This window comes from Penaeus monodon, chromosome 30, assembly GCF_015228065.2.
Source record: "Penaeus monodon isolate SGIC_2016 chromosome 30, NSTDA_Pmon_1, whole genome shotgun sequence".
Taxonomy (NCBI): Eukaryota; Metazoa; Arthropoda; class Malacostraca; order Decapoda; family Penaeidae; genus Penaeus; species Penaeus monodon.
This window is the reverse complement of record NC_051415.1, coordinates 7,379,750-7,380,008: the sequence shown is the minus strand read 5'-3', so window position 1 is coordinate 7,380,008 and position 259 is coordinate 7,379,750. Positions and strand designations below refer to the sequence as shown.

The 259-nt window shown below is 35.5% G+C and overlaps 1 pseudogene; it reads right to left on the bottom strand.

Annotated features, from left to right (window-relative positions):
- LOC119592336 overlaps window positions 1-259 on the bottom strand; it is a 19,630-nt pseudogene that overhangs the window by 9,352 nt on the left and 10,019 nt on the right.

Sequence of the window (259 nt, the reverse complement as noted above, 5' to 3'; positions counted from 1 at the left end):
TGATAAAGACTGGCAAGGAAAATAGGTAATGAAGTAAAATTCTTTGTACAGAATATATGCTAGTGCTACAGCAACTGACCCAAAATGCTGGGATATCCTACAGAACGCCTCTTCGCGTTCTGTTGGTGACATTTGTATTTCTCTCAGAAAAAAAAAATGTCCATTAATTTGTTCCAGTTACTTCTTTACCAAGAGAATGTCTAATAGTTTTACTTCACAGTTCCTAATAATGCACGTCCATTAACTACTAATTAGGGAG